Below are 23,908 nucleotides of genomic sequence, written 5' to 3'. Positions count from 1 at the left end.
CACAGTGTTTCTTCAGAAACCTCTGCTACATAAACTTTTGATGATATCCACTTACCCATGATCATGGCTTATACCGTTATTATTGGATGGTGCTCACTCCATATCCTAATAGGGCTGGGTCAGATAATAATAATGTGAATTATTTGCCAACATCTTTACACAGGCAAATTGCACATAAAAATCCATACTTACTACGTCTCTTGAGAAACGCAAAGATCTGACAGAAATGAGCCTATAGTCCACAGCATGGAAACATTCGACCAGAGCTAAGTAGCAGTCTTCTCTCTGGTGAGGCCACGGGCTCTAGGTTCACTGCCATCCCTGTGGCCTATTTATTTAAGCTCCTACCTGGCCTAGCAGGAATTTGAGACCCCTGAGCTCAGCACTTAGTGCACCAAACAGTGGGTGTCTGTGGTGGCACCTGGGGTAAATTAATCATGGTGCTGGCTGATGTAATTGCTATTGGCCTCATTGTCATTGTTGAGGCTTGTTGTTGGAGAGTCTATGTGGTGCAGTGCCTATTTCAGGAGACAAGATAGCCATAGATCTTCACTGCAAGAGCTTTAAACCAATGGAAAGATCAACATAGGTTGATTTTGTAAGACACTGCAAAAATTCAAAGTGACAATGATTGATGAGGCACAAGAACAGAGGCTCCATAAAGAGAATGGGAGATCGTAAACCGGAATTTCATTGCTCACTGTCATAGAGGGAATGAAAGATTCAGCCCACAGCCTCAGATATGAGACAGACAGCTGCAGTTGGCCCCTTTCTGGGTTTTAGTTGCAAAGTCCTGGGATAGCCATAAAGAGGAGAACCCCTGACTCTAAAGCCTGACCTCCTATCAACGCAGGATGCCTCAGGAGGGGGTGTGTTTGAGCACTTAGTATGTGCTGGCAATGAATGAGGTACTTGGCCTACACTGGTTCAGAGGAGAGGCAATCTTGGAGTACGGGCTCCTAGTTGGCTGACTGGGTTCAAATGCTGGCTCCGTGCCTTACAAGTTGTCAGACCTTGGGTATCTAACCTCTTTAAAATTTTCCTTCCAACCTATAAAAAGGGAAATTAATGGTCCCTACCATATTGCTGTTAGGTGGATTAAATTAAAGGGTTTAGGATAGTAGCTGGTTTCTAGTTAATACACGTAAGTAACTATTAGCATCATTATTATTATTACTAAGCTTCCAGTGGGTGGAAAAAAGTGAAAGTCAAAAAGGGTTAGAACTTGCCCAAGATTATCATATAATCAGTAATAGAACCAGTACTCAAATTCACGTTCATCTGCCTAAGAATATCTATGCTTCTGGCACTTTCCCTCCAAAGATGTCTCAGGACTAGCTGAACAAAGAATAGAGATCCTAACTGAGAAAGAGAGAAAGAGTTTGGGTAATGCTTTTGAAATACAGCATGGCATCATTCCTAGTTTCTGGAACTTTCCCCCCTAATTCCCATTGTTCTACCCATCAGTGACGCCATTTTCCATGCACATGTTAAGCCCAATTCTCCATAGAAAGACAATGTCATCCATCCCAGGCACAAGTCATGCTTAATAGAGAATGGCAGGACAGGGTCATCAGCAAAGCCTGGATCTCAGCCAGTCCTTCCACATGGAAGGTGAACTCACTGCCACTCAACCCCACTGTCCTGGACGTTCTCCAGGAATGAGTGACAGGTCGCACCATGTGGGCACTCAAAGGCATGGGGGTGGTGGAGATCGTTGGGAGATGGAGGAAACTCACTGGAGATGAGCAAAAGCCAAACAGATGGCATGGCCTCGCTGCAGGTGGTGAAGAAACCACAGCAGCAAGCTGACTAAACGGGCATACACACAGCGGAGGGAGCCAGGAGAGGGGCAAAGAAGGCGAGTCCAAAAGGCACCAGGCTTGGCAAAGAACAACCACAGGGTTCATGAACTAGTAAAGAATCAAACCCCAGTGGTGTGATGGGCTCAGGACTGGTGGGAAGCAGGGGCGGGGGACGAGGAGGGGAGAAGTGGAATAATCAGGAATGCAGAGCAGTTGAGAACAGAGCCTGAAGCCAGACTGGCCAAGACTAAAAAAATCAGGAAGTAGGGGATCACTAACACAAGGATGGTGAGCGAAGTTAGAAAGCCTAAGTGCACCAATGCCAAGAAGTCTCCTAATGTCTCCACAAGGCTAAGGGACCAGCTGGATTTCTGTTAGCAGCCCCATCCCACTCCCCAGAGACAGCCATCATTAATGGGCATACGCACGTATATATAAATGTACAGATGTGTATATATACAAACATACACATGTATCTGTCCTCAGATATTCAAAAATGGAATTAGACTCTATATACATTGTCCAATTTTTTTTCACTCGTCTAGATCAGGAATATTTTTCCATGCCTGTGACTGTACTGCTGCGTGATCATTTTATTGCTGTACTCCGTCATGTACATGAACCACAACCCACTCAGCCACTCCCCACTGAAGGGCATGAACTGTAGGGTGTGCACGATTTTCCTCTGTTATAATACAGTACAGTCATCATCATCTGTTTCTTTGGGATTAATTCCTAGGTGTAGAACTGGTGAAGCAAAGGGCAACAGCATTTTAAAATCTATTGCTACATAAGGAGAAAAAAAAGTGAGGGACGCCTGGGTGGCTCAGTCGGTTAAGCGTCTGCCTTCGGCTCAGGTCATGATCTCAGGGTTCCAGGATCGAGCCCCACATTGGCTCCCTGCTCAACAGGGTGTCTGCTTCTCTCTCACTCTCCCTTTGTGCCCTCTCTCTCTCTCTCTCGCAAATAAATAAATAAAATCTTTTAAAAAGAAAAAAAAAAAGGAAAAGGCTACATTACTTTGCCTTCTCTCCAGTAGCATGAAAGGGTAATTTGTTCCACACACCCCCCCCAACACTGGGTATTATTATTTTGTCAGCTGGCTAAGTAAAAAATGCCATGTCATTTTTGTATCTGCATTCCTCTATTTATTACAGAGGCTGAACATTTTCAAAAGCACATTCGTAATTCCTAAGTACAAGACTGAGTCCCTTACAGAAAGATGACACGGAAGAGGGTGGGTGGGGCCCACTGAGCAGAGGCTCAGACCTGGCCTCAGAGACTCTGTCTTCATGTCTGCATGTTCACTCAGCATCCCAGAGAAGGTGCCTCAGCTTTGCAGATGCAAAATCTGACTTCTGTTCACCCAAGTGTGTTCTGGCTCCAAGAACAAATGTTTGCTAAGAAAATTCATAGGTCATGTGCCGAAAAACCAGGACATTAATGTATCAACTTATAATAAATATATATATATAATCTTGGGGCACTGGGTGGCTCAGTGGGTTAAGCGTCCAACTCTTGATTTCGGCTCAGGTCGTGATCTCAGGGTCACAGGATTGAGCTCGGTGGGGAGTCTGCTTGAGATTCTCTCTCTCCCTCTCCCTTTGCCCTTCCCCCGCTTGTGTGTGTGCACACGCTCTCTCTCTCTCTCTAATAAATAAAAAAAATTTAGAAAAATATATAATCGTTGCAACAGTGGAAATCCTCATGTACAATATCCAGGATACTCCATTCTGAAACACAAACGAGGAATCAGGAGGTTAGCTGATGAATAAAAACGTATCCCCAGAGACAGAAAGGAGCTGCAAGAGAGCATTTCTAGAGACCAGAATATATCTGCAGAGAGAGTCAGAATCCCACCCACTGGAGAATTCTTTCTCCAGCTGCATGTGTCCTGAGGACGGTTAGTCTCACCACGCCCATCCAGAGACCCAGCCCCCCTCCTACACATGGCCAGGAGAGGGGTCTGTGGCTATGGATGACCCACAGGATGGTAAACTAACAACTTCAGTCTCAGTCACCCTCTACCTACAAGACTTATCAGCCAACAGACCTAAGGGCACAGAGCCAACAGCTTCCATTAACACGCTGTCCTAACCTTCTGGGTCAATCAATCAATCAATATCCTCTCTCTATCTCTGTCCCTCTGTCTCTCTCTTTCACTATCTCCATCTCTCTGTCTCTGTCTCCCTCTCTCCTTCTCTCTCTCTCTCTAACACTTCATTTCCTTGTTTTCTCATACAGTGGTACAAATGTTTTCTATTTTGCCTTACCTTTCTTTTATTACATGAATCCACACCTTGTCTCCCCAGCTTGTACCTGCCTGAGGCCACCCACTGGCTCCCAAACAGGTTACTTGTACCCTGGAGGGTTCACCAAAGTTGCTTGAGTTATACTTGGAGCCAGAGGGATAAATATGGCTTATTGGAGAAAACTCATTTTTCTTAATGTTACATAATTTAAAACATTTCAAAAGTAGAGAAAACATACAATATGTAGAATACAACATGCATGAGTTCTTCAAATAAAATATCATTTAAAAAAATAACTCAAAAAATTCAATTTGCCTACAGTGTCTGATTCAACCCCTAACCAGCTCCTACCCTCCCACATCCACACCCACCATGGGAAGACAATGCATCTGAGCTCCTCTGTCCTTAAGAACACTTCGGTGGTAAAGTTTAGGAAGTACTAATGATAACCTAGGGTAAAGGTTAGAGGCAAAGATAAGATAGACCTGGCATCCTATAGACCAGGGTCATGTAGACCTGGCCTGGAAAACAGAACCTCTTTATGAGTTGGGTCGCTTCAAGTGAGTTATTTAATACCTCTAAGCCGCAATTCCTTCATTTGCTGAATGGGATAATAACAAAATAATAGATAGAATGTTTGATAGTCATGAGAGCCTAATAAAATTGGCAAAATTGATTTTTACAAATTTATAACCGATCTCAGCTTAGCTCTTGGATTTCCATTTCTGCTGAGAGTGGAAAACTGATGATTCTTCAGTACAAGATAACCCGGTCGTCTCTAATTCAAGATTTTCTTTGGGGGTAAATATCGGTAAACATTGAATAGAGGTTCACCCTTCAAACTTCTCCATCCCTGGAAGGCATCTGAGTCCAAGAGGCTTCTTCATTGTATTGGGATGGAGCAGCGACTGTCAAGTCAGGCCCCCAGCTGGGGTTCACATCTGTTCCAGTGCTCGTGCTGGAAGTATTGTGCCAGCCATGGCCACAGCCAGAGTTAGGGGAGGGAAGGCAGGCCTCCTTGCTCGATACCTGGATCGATCAAACTTTGGTGATTTCTGCTAGTAAGCCTCATTCAAGGTGGTATGCAGATTTTTCTGGCAACATTCAGCTGCCTCCTGGCTTCCCGGCATATAGACCCTCGAAGAGGTAGCCAAGGTGCCCTGTGGTGACTCCAGGGGCACATGCCTCACTGCAGTGTCCCCTCTGGTGTGCCCTCTGTGACTCAGTCAAGCATTGCCCAGGGCAACACACTGGTACTCACGCTCACACTTTGTCCACTCAGGGAGCTGGGGTCCAGGCGGGTGGAGGTTTGAGGGTGCATGTCTTTGCGAAGCCTACGGATATTCTCCTAAGGATGGGACCAGCTAGAACCCAGGACAACTCTGCTGTTTATGAAGCAACTTGCTAGTTTATCTCCTGCTGTCACGCTCCCTGTCATAAACCTGTAACTCTGAGGAGAATTTCCAAGCAGGACCTTGGAGGTCAGTTTTGAGCCAAAAACTATTCAAATAATGGTTGTGCATCAGACAAAAGTTCTCATGGGTTCCCAGTCCACAAAGAGTGCAGTAAACAAAATTAAATGGAAGTCTTCATGACGGAAAATGAAATAGCTACCGACAAAAAAAAGCAGGCGGAAAACACTTATAAACTTGAAACATATACAAATCATGACTTGAAATGACACTTATCTCTAAGTATCATGAGAATTAACTAATGTTGAGCTCCTGGAGAATATAAGTGATATATAAATGCTAAACAATTTACGTTTGCTGAACCACTTAGGATGCTTACTGAAATACCATGTAATACTGATATTTTAGAAGATTAATCCCCCCAAAAGCAAATGACTTCCAAAGTGGCTTGACAAATGACAAGGAAATAGCAGTTTTATGAATCTGATACTGATGTTTTGTGTGACAATGGGACAAGTATTAAAAGAGAAAGACCTATCAATATCTCCAGGATAATTTGATGGTGACTGGGTAGTTGCACCTGAATTTCTGAAGAAAGCCATACCAACGCAACAGCTTTCCCCAAAGGCACTGGCACATGAAGAAATGGGCTTGCTATTTCAGTTCACATTTTGTGAACATCTAGATTCTGGTACTATGCGAAATCTTAGGAATACAAAGACAAATAAAGAATGATCCTGCCCTGAGTTCACTCACCCTCACTTGATATTTCACCTATGACCTCTATCTTGACAATACCGTCCCTGGGACTGTTCCAGTCTTCCTGACCTCAACAACCTGGCATCCACCCTGCACTCCTCTGTGCCCCTCAAACGCCAAATCCAATCAGTCACCAGGACCCAGGGCCACTGCTCCAATCCCCCGTGGGTTGAGAGTTGCCCCTGGGGTGATGACTCCCTTGCACTTCTAGGCACTGGAGAAGGTCCTGAGGCAGAGAAGCAAGGAGAGCTTGAACCTGTCCTCCACAGCTGTGGCTGGAATCACTGATAGAGCCAGGAATGTGATACTGGGCACCCAAGCATTTGCTTCACCAACTGAACTACTCAAGGAGGGCCAGAGAGCTCTTAATGGAGAGACAGTGGGGATAAGGAACCAGAGATGGATTGAGGAAGAAAGAGAAACAAAGATGAAAGGAACAGAGTCAAGGAGAAGAAGGAGTCCAGAAGCCAAGTGAGAGGAAGTAGTGAGGATCCCAGGAAAAGTTCAAACACCTGTTCAGGGGAACAGAATGAGGAGTAGAGAGTAGGGGTTTGGATAAATAAGACAGTGCTACTTATTGAAATGGGTTTAGGAGCCCTTAGTGGCTTCCAGGTATCTGTCTGAGTGGACCTCTCAAATCATGGAGGTAGGAGTCAGGAGGGTGTTATAAAACATAGTTGAAAAAATTAGGGAGGAAATGGCACTGGGCTTTACCCCCAAATACAGTCATATTCTGAACAGAAGGATCTGAGAATTTGAAATGTGAAATTTGCAACTTGGAGGAAGGAAAAACAAAGGCAATTAGCTGGCCTATAAATTCCAAAATGATTGGCAACCTCCACTGCTGGAAAAAGTGTGCTTCCTGCACAGATCTGCATTCCTAATGCAATGTGAGTAGAGAGTAAGAGGAGAAGAGAAAGCCGGCACCTAGAAGACCTCTCTCCTCCAAAACTGCCCTCTCACCAACTCACTGCTGCCCGAAACACCACAGAGTTTTGTATCTGGTAGAAGAAAAAAGATGAATGACTGGGTACTGAGTGCCACTCTTGGGCTAGTTCTAAGCCAGGGGATTTACATACATTATCTCATTTTCTTCTCATGACATCTTCTGAAATAAAGAGGTTTAATTCCTCATTTGATAGGTGAGAACATGAATGTGGAGACTGGTTAAGAAACACTTCCAAGGTCACAAAGCTAATAAGAAGCAGAGCCACAATTCAAGTGACACCTCAGTTCCCAGTTCTTACCCTATACCATGCCGTAGCTATCAAGCTTAATTAATAATACCTTATCTCTTGGTAGCAATGCCATCAACCCTAAAAAGAATCACACTTTTACATCTGACTTTGTTCATTCATTCATTCATTCATTCATTCATTCATTCATTGCATATCTATCTACTGAGCACTCCGCTGGATTCATTCATTCAGCAGATATTGAGAGTCTGACTATGTGGCAGGTACTACGCTAGGATACCTCAGCAAATGACTTAGATGGGATCCCTATGCTTTGGCGGGATAAAGGAACACAAAACAAATTAAAGAATTACGAATTGCAAATTGTGGAATGGGCTATGAAAAAACTATGAAGGAGGCTGGGACAGAGAATACTAGGGGGAGGGTTGTGCACATTGGAAGGCGACAATTCAAAACAGGCTCTGAAGAATGAAAGGGGCAGCCTTGGAGGAAGGTACTCCAAGCAGCAGGAACAAGCTGGGAAAAGAGGTGAAACAACTTAAAGAAAGCTCATCTGACTGGAGAATGCTGAGTGTAGGAAGTGGGTATGCAGGATGCTTGAGAATCAGGCAGGGCCCCATTCTGCAGGGCTCTGTAAGCTCTTTGGGGACTTGGGGTTTTATGTGTGTAGGAAGCCTGGTGGATTTCAATCAGAGAAGGGACATGATCCAGTTATTTTTAAAGAGATTTCCCTGATGCTCATGGAAAATGGACTGTCAGAGGCCAATGGTAGAGACTGGGAGAACAGTTTGTAGGCTGCCACAGTATTTCATAAAAGAAACAAAGATGGCCTGGGTTAGAGTGGTGGCATAGAGGTGGAGGGAAGGAGCTGGCTCTGAGATCTTTTGCAGGTGGAGCCAAAAGAGATTGTTAATAGATCAGATTTGGGAAATGGAAAGGAAGTTAAGTACCAGGTTTCTTATGGAGAAATTAGATGGACAGTGGATCTATATATTGAGATGTTTTGATAAGGGAAGAAGGGGAACAATATTTTGAATTCTTGGTTTCTGAGATTTGACTTGTCTCTGAGACATCCAAGTGGAGATGTCTCATAAAAATCCAGCTGTGTGAGTCCGGGACTTGGAGGAGAGGCCAGCTCAGGAGACATCAATTCTGGAGTTGGGAGAAAGAATAAAGAGAGAGGAGAAGCCCAAGTAAAAAGCTGATGTTTAGAGATCTGGATTTAGAAAACTGAGAAGGAGCAGCCAATGGGAAGTCTGAGGAGAACCAGGGGAGGACGATGTCCTGGAAGCAAGGCAAGACCACCTTTAGGGCCATTCTAAGGCTGCTGAAGTGAAAGAAGTTTCGAGAGTAAAATGATAAATAAGATAGAACTCTCATCGCAAAAGAGTTCACAGTCTGATGAGAAAGAGCAATATGATTGATGAAGGAATAAAAAGCTAGCATAACATTTATTGAGCACTTACTACCTGACAGGAACAAAGCTAAATGATTTGCAAACATTATCATCAAAGCCCCCGATGAAGTAGGAATCATTATTATCCTCATTTTACAGATGAGAAAGCTAAGGCTCAGAAAGAGTAGCTCTCCAAAGGTCACAGAGCTAGTAAGGGGGAGAATCGGGATTTAAAGGTAGGCAGTGTGACTCCCAAGGCATACTTCTAACCACAAAGATATCCACCTCTAGCTGGGGACATAGACACGTAGCCAATTCCCTTATTACTCTCCTTGGTTCTCTCCTGCCTAACTTACTCCTCACCCCTGCTCCCATATAGGTCCTTGCTTAGCACCAGGGACAGCTCTTCTCCCTGCAGTGACCTTGTTCAACATGATGATGATGCTCAGAGGCAGCCCCAGCACCTGGGCTCTCACAGCACTGAGTTTTCATGTCCCCTCCACTCCCTCATATCTACAGTGTTAACTTACCAGGACACTAAACCTTGCCCAAGGTCCCCATAGAGGCCCCGACCCCAAAACCTGGCCTGGGGATATTTAGCCTTAATTTTTACATCAGAAACTGATCAGATCAGTCTCGGGCACTATTAGATGTGGGCTGACATGGCAGAGCAGCAAAGGGAGTAATCATTCCTGATAAAATTGAGGGAAAAAAAGGAAAAAAGCTATTTTAGCTTAAATTGTTTCCTATAAAACAGTTTTGAAGGTAAAAGGTACTATCTTCTTGTCAGTGTCAACATTTCTCTTGCTGGATAAGTGAAATTATGTTTCTGTCAATGATGAAATCTTTCCAAAAGGGAGGTGACATTTTGTTTGGTTTCTGGCAAGGAATGATTAGGTCTGATAAGACTGGATGCATAAAAGAACATTTCCATAGGACATGAGTGAACATCACCAAATTTCTACAGTCTGCAATGAGGGTATGGCCAGAACTCTAAAACCTTGCCTATACTAATTTGGCTCAATGGCCTTGGTGAATATTTTTCACTGAAATTTTGCCCACTGGTTGGGTGATAGATATGGCCAGAGACTGTATGCTCCAGCTTTCCCTCTATGACCTACTATCCAGACTCTTCACCTAATTGTCAGCAGCCAATATCCAGAGGGACATCTTTGCTCTCTCTCCCCTATGACTTTCAGCAGTATCATCTTCCTGACCCCACCAGTGCTGTAGGCTATCCCACATTCATCTGAGTTCAGTTGCATCACAAAACCAAAATGAGACTAAGAGATTCCTGATCCTGCATGAAAACACAACATTCAAGACTCCCGACCTGAGGCTACCAGGTCCTGGTTTTCCAGCCTCAATGCTTCTCCCTCTGTAGTACAGATGGCATGCCAACTGAGCCCATCATAGTTCACGTCCTCACCTCTAAGTGGGAGTCCTCAAGACCTGCAGCTGCACAAAGGAACAAAAGGAATTGCTCTGGAGGGTTCAAAGCATTCCTCCCAGTGGGAGAGAACCAAGGCTCCTTTATTTCATAGTGGCAGAGCTGAAGCTTGTAGCTGCTTGGCATTGAGCACGAGCGTGTGCCCAGAAGATCCAAGATGAGAAAGAGAAGCAGAAGTACAGCTTGGGTAGACATCAGTGTGTTTGGACTTAGCGGAAGTGGGACTCTCTAAGATATCAAGGAGCCCCTCATCCCACCTTATGGAATGGCTCTGGTGGTGTTCTTGTCATGGCTGATTCTTCTCCAACCAACAGTTGATCTAAGTCCTGTGGGAGGCTGCAGGTGTGGAGCATGCACCGAGCCCAAGACTCAAGTACATGAGAAGCAGAGAAGGGGTAGGAGGAAAAAAAGTGAAGGAGAATTCAGAAGAAAAAGTTTAACCATTTTCGTGGATTCATCCAAAGAATTCAAGTAAATGTCATTTTTATTCCCAAATAGTCATACAAATAATAACTAAAGAAAAAAGGGTTTTTCTGAATTATGCCATTATATAAGGCATCACATTTTCTCCCACTTCTGTCCTCTTCCTCCTTCTCCACCCCCATCTCACCTCTGAATAAATCAAATTTACAACCTAAGATGTGGCCGATTATAATAGGCAACATTACTTTGTAAGCCAGGACAAAAGGGAAAAAAACGCTGCCAGTTAAACCCCAATGCACACACCTTGGTTTCGGAGATGTTAAAAATGTAAAAAAGGTGTTCATCATAAAACCCACAAACCACAACATACACACACACACACATACACACGTGCATACACACATCACAATCATCGATGAATTTCTCTAGCAAGGGCAGAAAAACTGTCATCAAGAACCAATTTTCCAAACAGCTAGAGCTGTGCCACTCCTACAAAGGAGGAGGTGGAGAGTTTAAAGTTTATTTTATGGCATATATTTGCTGCCTGAAGACAACTCAGAACACCATTGGCAGATAATGGACCACATTTCATATCTGAGAAATGTGTCTTCTTTTTAAAACTGAAAGCAGAGAAAGTCATTAGGTTTGCTTTCACTCTTGCCAACAGAGTGCAAGGCAATTTTCATCCTATCTGCTCCTCTTTGTTTTCTTCATTTTCCATTTTCCTCTCTTCTTTACATTCATCTTCCTTCTCACTTTCTCGGTTCTGTGGGTTGTTTTTTTTGTTTTTGTTTTTGTTTTTTTGTCTTTTACTTAAAATCTCATTTAGTTGTCTCAATACCTCATTAATGTGGCTTGCCTCAAAGGTGCTTAATAATAACTGACTGTACATGTTTATTACACTTGATAGGAAGTAATTTTATTGAAGTCCCTTTTGTCTCCTCATTTGTAAGTAATCTTGTGTCTCCACACCTTTAATACTATCCCTAAGAAACTAGTATTCTTAGCATTATACTTGTTTCTTACAGCCAGGGAGATGATAATGAGAATTCATGAAGCTGAAAAGCAGGTACACTGACTCCATCTCCAAACCAGCCCCATGCCTAACTATAATGAAGATGATCGGTATTGATTTGGCATAATGTTCCTGACACCTCTTATAGTGGCCATTTTCTCTTTAAGACGAAGGATTTGTCTAGATTCACTTTCTCATTGCATTGGTTATTTGTTAAAGCCTTAACTAGGTCACTCACACAAAAAGTTGGTGCCAACTAACTGAAATTAAATTATTCATCCAGTCAATATTTACAAAGTGTCCAACTTTTGCCCAGATATTCTGCAGGCACTGAGGATAGCTCACTAGCTAAGACATAGTCTGAGGCTTCAGGTTTAGCAGAAAAGGGAAACACATTGGAAATAAACATGGCCCACTTCATTGGTCCTTACCAGCTGCTAGAACAAACGACCGACTGAGTAGCTTATAAAGAACAAGTATTTCTTTTGCACTGTTCTGGAGGCTGAAAAGCTGAGATCAGACTACCCAGCATGGTCAGGTGAGGGCTCTCTTCTGGCTCACAGACTTCTCATCATATATTCATATGGTGAAAGGGACTCAGGGGTGACGTGGGGTCTTTCTTATTAAGAGCTCTAATCACATTTATAAGGGCTCCACCCTCTACACCTCATCACCTCCCTAATCACCACCCCACCTTCTAACATCATCATATTGGGCATTAGAACTCAACATGTGAATTTTGAGGGGACGCAAACACTCGGAACATAGCATTCAACAACGCTCAGACAGTTAAATGAGCACAGTCCCTCCCATAATTGCCCCAGCTGACTAGCACTTACCACATCCTCTGGATCCTTGTTCCCCCAGCTGAGAGAGCCCGAGCCTATGCCGACAGCACTCCCACTACCTAACCCCACAGACAAGCACAAAATATATCTGTGAGAAAGAAAGAAAAATGGAAGAATCAACAAGAGGCACAGCCCATTCCATTATTTATGTCTTCAGCTGCATTTCTCTAAGGGCTTCAAACAAAAACAAAAACTAGAATGTGTTTCAATTATACTTTCACCATTGATTATGGAAATTTTCAAATATATAAAGTAGAAAGAATAGCATATGAATCCCAAGCACCTAGCCCCAGCTTCAATAATTACCAACAATTCTGCCATTTTGATTTTATCTCTGCCCCCTGCCTTTTTTCTTATTGCATTTCAAAGCCAATCCCAGATGTCCTACCATTTCACCCATAAATACCTCAGCATGTATCTCAAAGTGACTGAGACATTTTTCTTTTTAACATCACCACAATGCCATTATCTCATCCAACAAAATTAACAAGAATTTCTTATTATCACCTAATAACCTGCCTTATTTTTCCCTGGTTTCAAAAATGTGTTTTTACGGTCAATTTGTTGAAATCAGGAACCACACAAAGTCCACAAATAGCATTTATTAGTTTCTTAAGTCTCTTTTAATCCAAAACAGTTTTTTCTCCCTTTCTTCTCCATACTGTTTATTTGTTGAAGAAAATTAGTCATTTGTCCAGTGGCTGAATGCATCACTGTGGTTTTCATCCAGCATGTTTCCCTTTCTGCTGCATTTTCTGGAACCTGGTATTTGGATCTAGAGACATCTAGGTTCAATATTTTCAGCAACAAGATGCCGTAGATAATGCTGTGCCTTCCTACTGCATCACATCAGGAGGCATAGATGTCTGTGGTTGTTTTTTTTTTTTCACTTTTTGTGATAATCATTAAGTGCAAGAGATGTCAGCCTGATCCCACTAAAAAGTCTCCCCATGACCTTTCACCTAGTGCTTGTGGTAGCTACTGATAATCATTGCTTAGAGAAACTCTTCTATTAGGGATTTTATTTCGATTAATCAATCCTTTCATGTTGCAAGTATACTGCAGAGTGAGATCATTTACTCTCCTATACATGAAGGTAAATCAGAAAAAACTAAATTTTGAAACATTTTTTAAAACCCAAAAACACACTTGAGACAGTTATCCAAAAAAGTGGCATTTTTCAAATTATAGATTTCTCTACCTCTTTTGAGAACAAGAACCCTAATTTAATATCTAAACATTTCATAGCTCCCCTACTTGATAGTTGTACTTTTAATACCTATTGATTAGGAAAATTTAAATGATGAAAAGCTTCTATGAATTCAGTGACCCCCTAAACAGATTTTTATTATTTTGATCATAATAGTACTCTAAACACACGAGATTTAGCAAGGTCATGTGTCATAGGAATAAAATAAAACACTTTAGAGTATAGAAGTTGCAATCTTTCCCCCTTCTGTCTTATATCCTAAACCATGCCCTTCTGGAGAGAGGAAGGATTTGAAGTTGCTGGTCCAGCCCCATGCACTCCTCTGGAGAACAGATCCCCAGTAATTAACTAAGACGGCATATGGGGCAGGGGGGGGGGTAGTGTTTGCAAACGACTCAGCCCAGACAACCCAGAGAGGGTACACTATAAAAGTTGGCCAAGAAAGAGAGACTGGTGAAGGAAGAAGCTCTTTGGGTTAAGTGTTAGGGAAAGTCTGTGGGAGTTTACAGAGAGCAAAGAGCAAGATTTTATTTAAAGAGCAAGATTTTATTTTCTGGCCAGATTTGTTCTCCTCTCCACTCTCTACCCTTTGCCATTTTCAAAAAAGATTCCAAAGCCTCAAATTCCTATTCCGATTATCCTAGACACCAGGACTTATATGACTTATAAATATACAAGGTGAGGCACAGTGTTGATTCAGGACGTAATGTTTCCTTACAGATCTATAACTTTCAGGCAGGCCCCTGTCCTTCTCCTGACCCCACTGGGATCCCCAGCCAAGCAACTGCCCAATATGGGTATATGGTACTTGGGTTCCTAACACTTCACCTACAGGCTCTACCATCATCACCATCCCATAATAACATCAAGAATACTCTATTAAATGCCATGTCTATATAAATTCAGAGGCAAACAAGGATATTCGCCCCCACAGGGCACCTTTTAAGCTAGAGGTTGGTCCCCCAAGAGCAATCAGACAGCCCACAGGCCCATTAGTCTGTTGATCATCAAGGTAAGAAGGCTCATTGGCCTACTCTCCTGTTGAGACCAAAAACTCACCCAGTGCAACTACCTACTTAGGCTGGTTGATCACTGATTAGATACTGGGCTAATTAGGCCAGTGGCTTAAACTCATGTTTGGAGCGTGCACTCTTTAGGGCGCCAAACTCATCCCTCTTTCATCTATGCAGTAGGCTACTTGGTACTTCTGCTGATATTCTTCACTCAGTGAAGCCATTGTATTCAAAAACTCATGAAGTGCAACTCTTGAAATTATGAAGGAGTTAAGTGATTTGTTCTAAGCAGAGTTGGCTTTATCGAGATGCTGAGAAGATGAAGTGTAGCTTCAATCCATCAATCAGAATGAATATGCAAAACATCTTGAATGAGTCAGCTCCCTGGGAAGACAGCTCAGATGAATGGTGGGGGGCATCATGGACCTGAAGGGAATGGTGAGGCTGCCAGCTAAGCAAGAGCTCCTGCCCCAATCCTTAAATCCTATTTGGTTTAAGGGCGCTTTTCCTAATACCCCCTGGATATTAAAAATCCAGAGGGAAAAATGTGCCATGATCCAAAAGGCTAAATTCACTTTCTTCATCAAGCATCTAGCCCGAAACGTTTAACCACTCTTAACTTTTGTTTATAACTGCTCAACCAGGGGGCACCTGGGTGACTCAGTGGTTGGGCATCTGGCTCTTGGTTTGGGCTTAGGTCATGGTTTCAGGGTCCTGGGATCTGGCTCAATCTCACACCCCTGAGATCACAACCCTAGTCAAAACCAAGAGTCCCAAGCTCAACTGACTGAGCCACCCAGGTGCCCCTGGACCTATTATGAATAAAGAAAATAAAACATTTATGTACATGTTTTTCTTTTGTTTTCTTTCGAGATTTTATTTAAATTCAAGTTAATTCACATATAGTGTTTTAGTTTCAGGGGTAGAATTTAGTGATTCATCAGTTGCAAATAACACCCAGTGCTCATTATATCAAGTGCCCTCCTCAATGTCCATCACCCAATTACCCCATCCCCCCACTCCAGCAATCCTCAGTTTGTTCCCTATATTTAAGAATCTCTTATGGTTTGCTTCTTTCTCTGTCTTTATTTTATTTTTTCTTCCCTTCCCCTATGTTCATCTGTTTTGTTTCTTAAATTCCACATGAGTGAAATCATACATGTGAAATCATATGGCATTTGTCTTTCTCTGACTTATTTTGCTTAGCGTAATACACTCTAGTTCCATCCATGTCATTACAAATGGCAAGATTTCATTCTTTTTTATGACTAATATTCCTGTGTGTGTGTGTGTGTGTGTGTGTACCACATCTTCCTTGTCCCTTCATCCGCTGATGAACATCTGGGCTCTTTCCATGTTTTGGCTAATGTGGATAGTGCTACTACAAACATCGGGGTACATGTGCCCCTTCAAATCATTCTTTTTGTATCCTTTGGATAAATACCTAGTAGTGCAATTGCCAGGTCATAGGGTAGCTCTATTTTTAACTTTTTGAGGAACCTCCATACTGTTTTTTCAGGAGTGGCTCCACCAGTTTGCACTCCCACCAACAGTGGATCCTAACCAAAACCTGTTGTTTCCTGAGTTGTTAATTTTAACCATTCTGACCCCTGTGAGGTGGTATCTCATTGTGGTTTTGATTTGTATTTCCCTGATGATTAGTGATGTTGAGATTCTTTTCATGTGTCTGTTGGCCATCTGTATTCACTCTTTGGAATTCGGATACTCTACCCATTTTCTTAATCAGATTTTTTTTTCATTATTATTGAGTTGTATGGGTTCTTCCTATATTTTGGACATTGACCCTTTATTGAATATATGATATGCAAATATCTTCTCCTTTTCAGTAAGGTGTCTTCATTTTGCTGATGGTTTCCTTCACTATGCTTTAAAAAACAAGCTTTTAACTTTGATGTAGTCCCATTTATTTATTTTTGCTTTTGTTGCCAGTGTCTTTGAATTAATATCCAAAAAAAAATCACTAAGACATGTCAAGGAGCTTACCATTTACATTTTCTTCTAGAAATTTTACAATTTCAGATCTTACATACTTCGAACTAATTTTTGTATATGGTATAAGACAGTGGTCCAGCTTCATTCTTTTGCATGCGGCTGTCCAGTTTTCCCAACACCATTGATTGAAAAGACTATCTCTTCCAATTGTATACTTTTGCCTCCTTTGTCATAAATTAATTGACCATCTATATGAGGGTTTATTTCTGGGCTCTCTATTCTGTTCTATTGATCTTTGTGTCTGTTTTTATTGCAATATCACACTGTTTTGATTATTGTAGTTCCATAGTATAGTTTGAAATCAGGGAGCGTCATACTTCTAGCTTGCTCTATCTCAAGATAGCTTTGTTTATTCAGGCTTTTGTGGTTCCAGCACAAATTTTAGAATTGTTTGTTCTAATTCTCTGAAAAATGCCATTGAGATTGTGATGAGATTGCACTGAATATGTAATTGCTTTGGGCAGTATGGACAATTTAATAGTATTAATTCCTCCAACCTATGAATATGGAATAATTTTCCATATATTTGTCTTTTCTTCAACTTCTTTCATTCGTGTCTTACAATTTTCAATATTCGTATATTTCGCCTCCTTGGTAAAACTCACTGCTAGGTATTTTATTCTATTTGATGCAATTATAAATGGGATTGTTTTCTTGATTTTTCTTTTGCATAATTTGTTGTTAAGTGTACAGAAAAGCAACAGAATTTTATATACTGATTTTGCATCCTGCAACTGTACTAAATTCATTTATTAGCTCTGATAGTTTTCTGGTGGCCTTATAAAATAAGTTCAGAAGTGTTCCCTCCTTTTCCATTTTTGGAAGTGTTTGAGAAGGACAGGTGTTAAATCTTTGAATGTTTGGTCTCTCATTCTTTTGAATTTGGAACATATTCCTCTGTCCCCTCATTTTGCCTGATTCTCTATTTCCTTTTATATATTAGATGAAACAGCTACCTCTGTCAGTCTTGAAGGAGTACATCCTCCCTGATGTAGGAGATGGCCCATGGGGCTCATAGGCACAACCCCCCCACCCCGCACCACCACAGCCAGGCACTCCCGGGCTGCGTATACCTGCTAGCCGTGGTGGAGCCATGGCAGCATAGCAGGGATGGCATGGCACTTGCCAGCCTGTGGCGCAGCTGTGGCATGGGGAGAAGGGGCATTCACCCAGCTGTGGTAGGGCTGCACAGGCCCTCATTTTCAAATGGTCATGGAGCATTGGGTTCACTGTGCACAAATGAGCTGTGGAGGTAACACATTTCCATCCCTTTGATGCTAGACAGGTTGCCAAATCCCTGGCTTTGAGGAACCATCACAGTGCCCCCTCCAGTTAGTGCTATGACTGGCTTGGAGGAGTCTCAGAAGCACTGGCAGGAAGGTATACCAGGCGTCCCTCGCTGCTCAGTGGAGCTTTGAGCTAGCCTACATCCCTCTTCTCCCCAGGCGCCTCTAACCATAATGTGAACAGGAAGCACCGGGGGAGTTGTTACAATCCAGATTCCTGGGCCCTGCCCCAGAAATTCTGATTCAGGCAGAACCGGGTGAGCCCAGCTACCTGCATTTATAACAGGTAAACCAGGTTGGGCTCCCCCAGCCTCTCCCTCTTCCTGGTTCATACTTCGGGTAATCTCCTCCTGAGTCTGTGTGGGACCTGTGACTTGCTTCTCGACAGTAGGATACAAGTGACAGAATCACATTCCTATGATTACATTATGTTATAGAAGACTCCATCTCGCTAGAAGACTCACGCTAGAAATTTCTTGCTGGCTTGATGAAATAAGTGGCCATGTTGGAAAACTCTAAGTGGCAAAGAACAGCAGGCAGCCTCCAGCCTCTGCCAGCAAGAAGGCATAACCTTTGGCCGGACAACCACAGGATGTCCACAAGCGGACTTTTCCACAGCCTGGGCAGTCAACATTTCAACCACAGCCTTGTAAGAGGACACAATCCACATGAGCCCTGCCCAGGTTCCTGACCCGTGAAACTGTGAGATAACAAATGTAGGCGTTTTAAGCTGCTAGATTTGTAGTAATTTGTTACACATCAATGGGGGGAGGTGTTACAGAACGAATGTCTGTGTCCCCTCCCCATTCATATGTTGAAATATAATCCCCAACGTGATTGTGATGGGAGGTGGGGCCTTTGGGAGGTGATTAAGTCATAAGAGTAAAGACCCCATGTGAATGGGATTAGGGGCCTAGAAGAAGCAGCCAGAGACACAGCTCGTTTTTTTTCAGCCATGTGAGGATACAAGTCAGCAGTTAGAGACCTGAAAGACAGTCTTCCTCAGAACTCAACCATGCCGGCACCCTGATCTTGGGCTTCCAGCCTCAGAACCGTGAGCAATAAATGCGTGCTGTTTAAGCCCCCAAGTCTGTGGTATTTTATTGCGCAGCCTGAGCTAAGGCACCAGGTGACCCCTATTTATGCAGCAAGGACACCAACATGCCTGGCGCACATCGTGGAGCCTACCCTGGTCCCCACCTTGAGAACCACCGATCCAAATTAAGGTGAGGCTAAGCCTCAGGGGCCTCCAGTACTCACCTGTCTTGAACCAAACACTAGAGGTCTTCTGGACATTAAATACCAGCCTGGCTCCTGGAGGGGGAAGACGGAGGTCCTTTAATTCTTCAGGAGTCCTTTGAAGTTTCATTATAACTGCTTCCTGCCCCCAGGCTTCCATCTGACTGTCCAATCCAGAGGTGGCCCAGGATCATAGGCTTGGAAACCAAAGAGTAGACACGTTGTAGTTTGTCCCTTTCACTACTCTTCACAGTAGTGGGGAGCATCTGGAGAAATCTTAGGGGTCCTAAATATCTCTACTTGGCCTTCTAATATCTAAATGATCACAAGATCAGTTTGGGTTTTTTAAAAGATTTTATTTATTTACTTGTCAGAGAGAGAGAGGGGGTGGAGAGAGAGCATAAACAGGAGAGGGGGTGGCAGAGGGAGAAGCAGGTGCCCAGCTGAGCAGGAAGCCTGATGTGGGGACACAATCACAGGACCCCAGGATCATGACCTGACCCGAAAGCAGGCACTTAACTGACTCAGCCACCCAGGCGTCCCACAATATCAGCTTTTAAATGACAAAAAGACTGACAGTTCCAATTACGTGTACATGAACAAATATATATATATTTGTTTCAGTGTTTGTGTCCCTCTACACACACACACACACACACACACGTACACACACAGAGGAACAGAAGCACTATACATAAGGGCAGGGACTTTTTCTGTAGTGCTCACTGGTGTATCTCCAGAGCCTAGAACTTTGCCTAACATCTATTTGTAGGAAGAAAAGAAGGATGGATTAGAGTGAGAAAGTGGGATACTGTAATGGTCTCCCATCAGGACAGTGTTAAGTTAATCAATAAAACTAAGCCAGTGTTAATGGGTGATCATAGTCTCGTCCTTTTCTGCCTCAGAGTAGCAGCCAGTAGAAATAGTCCAAGGCTCTGACACAGTGATTCACATTCCAAAGACAGTTGTCCATTGCATCCCCTTTCAGGGACAGCGGGGCAGCTTAACTGCATACTCATCTGTCTTAAAATGCCCCTGGTGCCCTCAATTAGCCACAATTTGCAGCCAATTGAAGACAGCATGCATATTTTTAGAAACCCTTACAGTGACATACCACTGTTCACCCATGAGACTTCGTCTCATGATAATTCACATCCTGTCAAACAGTGGAGTCACACAAGCGGGGTGGCCCGTTGGGGAGAGCCTCATTAATGTACAATAGCCTTAATGGGCCAATCTTTAAACAGACCACCCAGCATGGAGAGGAGTAATAGAAGCAAGTCTGAGAGAGACAGTTCTCTTTAACTTTTAATTTCCTTTTCTGGCCAAAGACAGATCTGTGATGTGATTTTAACATGACTTTTTGCAGCTCCAGATTTCTCTAGCAGTAAAACCAGCTTCGTGGCGGTATTTTTCCTTCTTAACCACTTCTTAATCACCTAGCTCTCTTCACCCCGGGAAGCAGGGTGGGGGAGGAAGGGAAGGCACAAGAATGTGCACTAACAAAGGTCTGCCTGGCATGCCCGGCCTGAGTGTGCACATGTGCGGGATAAGAGTAAGGATTCTGTCTGGCACCATACATTTTCCCTGCAGCATGATGCTCAACGAAGCTCCCATAATTTACTCTAGGTTCCAAACGAGATCAGAGAGCAGCACTGCGACAGGTTGTATGTCACTGGGATTTGGGAGAACACTGACTCCCTTTCTCTGTCTATGAACCAACAAATCTTAAGTGCTCATTACGTGCTAAGGACCGAACTGGACGAAGAATATGTGAAAACAGAAGGCCACCAAGTGGGAAGAAGGGAGCCACTGTGTGCCACGCTGGGTGCTAGGCACTGACCCATGTTTTCTCCTTTAATTCCCAAGAGATACAAATTTGTTCTTTGCCATTTTAGGCAGAAACTGAGGCTCAGAGGAGTTAAGTAACTTGCTCAAAGTCACACCACCGATTTTGAACCCAAGCCCATCTTCTTCCTGCTATATCACAAACTCTTCCTGGTTTGTTCCTAACTACCCCTCTTCCCCACATGGCTTCTTTATGCTTCCACCTCCATTCACAAACAGTCAAGAATTTGTCTGACTTTTTTAAAAAAATACTACAGAATTAGGGCTACACTCTTCCAAGATAACTTCCAACAGGGTCAGTATTTTATGTTACTACTAAGTTCGCCCCACAAGTTGGGCCAGATTTTAGAAGAATGGGATGATAGATGACTAAAGCATTCAGCACAACCTCCCCGCCCCCGCCCCCTGCCGTATAGCTGAACAAACGACAGGACAGGATATGAATCTTCACACCAAGAGCTGGAAAACAAGTATGGGACCCCTAAGAAGAACAAATTCTGGTGGCACGAACTCTTAAAAATGTAACCTTTATTTCTTCAATAGAGGCCTTTCATTAAATTACACAGATAAATAGCCAAATATACAAACAAATGAATCAATAAGGCTTCAAAAGAAATGAGGACCACAGAGAAAGCCTAACGTGCTCATTCTTCGCTTTCACCCACCAAATCAACACCCTCCCCAGGTGCTTTGGGTGTCTCCTGCTCTTCTAGGCATTTGCCCATAAGAGCAATGACATTTGTTGATTACACTCATTTGGTTTTTAGAGGCCAAGGTGGATTGTATTCGCCTTTTCTATTAGCCTCGCAATACCTCCCTGTATTTTTTGCAGTAGATTTTCTGAACAGCAATAGGTTCTAATCAATCTTCCTGGCCTCATTTCTCAGAATCTCACAATCTCCTCAAGGAACATTTCAAACCTGATTTATCATCATTACCAGACCCTAAATATTCACCAGATTCTTTATTATTTATTACACCTAGTTAATTTGCCAGTTCTGGCCTTATGGGTCAAATCACAGAGCATGTGAAAGATTATCCCACAATATGTCATGAAGACTGTACTATAATGCACAGTCACATTTAGGAAGAAGCATTTCACACACACACACACACACACACACACACACACACACACACACACACAGTAGCTCTGAACCGTGGCGGAGCCCCTCTGCTTCTCTTCGAGACTCTGACCCGCATCCAGGCATTCGCCCCTTGCTCTGAGCACCTCCTGAACGGCACGCGCGCAGGGGCAAGTACCAGCAACTTCCCCATCTCCCTCCAGCTGGGCAAAAGCCCCATCTGTGCTCTCTGTTAAAGAGCCTGGCAAGGGACTGCATGGGAAAAAGTGATTCCAGGTCAGTCCTGTGTGGGGAGAAAGCGTCCTAAGGTTATAATGAGGTGAGAAATGGAAACAGGTTACATTGCTACCCTTCTGAGATAAAATGACACCCTCAGGTTGACCCATCCTAGAGAACAAAGATCTCCCAATGGTGACCCTCTGAGGGAGACACGTCACACCCGCACTCCTCATGCCACCCACTAAATTACCTGTGGCTTCCCAGTCCACAGCTCCAGCACCCTGCCCTTTGCCCCGGATGAAGGAATTTTGGCTCAGCCATGAGCAGTCCAAACTGGTGTTCCACCCACCACACAGTGATGATAGAAGGGGTTCTGCTTGAATCCCCTTTTCGAAAAACATCTCTAGCTCAGTCCATGTGCTGTGCTCTGGGAAGACCTTTCAGAGCCCGACTCTGCCCAGGAAACAGCTGTCTGGTGTGTGTTAGTGAATTCAAGCAGGCTCGTCCAGGACAAAAACTCCAAGACACCAAAGATATATTCTGTGTTGCTCCAGATGACAGAATTAGAACCAATCAGAGAAGTTATTGAACAAGGAGTTTCTTCTTCATACAAGGAAGAGCTTCAGACAGTCCCTTTCCAGAACAGTCTGTCTTGTGGAACAGCTAAAGAGGTTAGGTAACCATTGCCAGGGGATGGTGTGCGAGAGGCGACCCACACACCCGCTAGGACCTCTTCCAACTCAAAGCTGGTGTGACTCCGAGGAGATGTTCTACGTCAACTCACAGAGCCAAAGCATTCTAGACCTGGAACAGATTTCCAGGTTTATTGTGTCTAGACGCTGCAAATTAGCCATCCCAGGCTGAATTTAGCCCAGGGGCAAATCTCATTCTGTTTACAGAGTGTTGCTGTGCACAGTCTTATTGTTTCATCCAATATTGAAGAATATTTATCCAAAATAAAGAAAACACTTTACATAAAATCTGAATTTTTCAGCTCTCTTTTAAAAAAAAATCAGAAGATCTGGTCATACGAGGCCTGCATTCAACTTGAAGCTGAATCATGGCTGTTCCTTTTAGATGGAGCTGTGCTCTGTCACGATCCCCACCATCTTCCATTGTCTCCCAGCCTCACATTGAAGTTGGGGTTTTGTTGGCTTTCTGTTTTATTGGTTTGTTTTGTTGTGTTTTGTTTCAGGATCCCTTTATCCACATGTATTTTCTGTCTTCCTGTAGCCATGAGTGTTTGCTTCTGTTGGCCTAGTGAAACCCTAGATAAACTGACTAAGGCTCAGAGAAGTTAAGTGACTTGTCCAAGGTCACCAGCCAGCTAATACAAAGCAAGGAGCAAAACTCAGTTTCTCTTGTGATCCAGTGCTCCAACAACTTGGCCACACTGCCAGCCTTTCTACAGCTGATTTCCCTGGACCAATTTGTATATT

The sequence above is a fragment of the Ailuropoda melanoleuca genome, chromosome 2 (genome assembly GCF_002007445.2).
Source record: "Ailuropoda melanoleuca isolate Jingjing chromosome 2, ASM200744v2, whole genome shotgun sequence".
NCBI classification, from domain to species: domain Eukaryota; kingdom Metazoa; phylum Chordata; class Mammalia; order Carnivora; family Ursidae; genus Ailuropoda; species Ailuropoda melanoleuca.
The sequence above is the reverse complement of the archived record's forward strand: the minus strand, read 5'-3'. Positions refer to the sequence as shown.